The following is a 508-nucleotide window of genomic DNA, read 5'->3' as shown; positions in this document are numbered from 1 at the left end:
GGTTTGGATCCTGGTAACTGGTAAGATAATACGAGAAATATTTTAGGAAAAATAAAAGAGGTCAAATTAATCCTAATTTTTTTTTATTTTTTGTGAATTTAAAATACCTCAAATTCATTTTAAATAGCCTAATTTAAGGTGAATTTAAGCTAAACTAATTAGAATTAAATGAATTAAAAAATCATAATAATAATAATAATATTTGCTTAGAAAAAGTCAAGTCAAAAGGCTGATCTGTCATTACCGCGGCTTTGCCCTCAGCGCGGTTTAGGCTTCTTCTGTTAAAGGATCAATTACCGGAGTTTATAAATAACTATTAACTAGTGCCTTTGACATGCAGCAATAAATGTGAGATCCCCCCTCTCTATTGGTGAGTAAACAAATTACAATAATCACTTATAAAGTTTGATCAAATCTACACAAGGAAATAAGTAAACAGTGGGATCCAACACTTTTCAAACTTTTAGCACTTCAACCAATACACTCTCCTTCACTTGTGATTAAATAG

Source organism: Diospyros lotus, chromosome 13, assembly GCF_014633365.1.
Source record: "Diospyros lotus cultivar Yz01 chromosome 13, ASM1463336v1, whole genome shotgun sequence".
Taxonomy (NCBI): Eukaryota; Viridiplantae; Streptophyta; class Magnoliopsida; order Ericales; family Ebenaceae; genus Diospyros; species Diospyros lotus.
Note: the sequence above shows the minus strand (reverse complement) of the source record.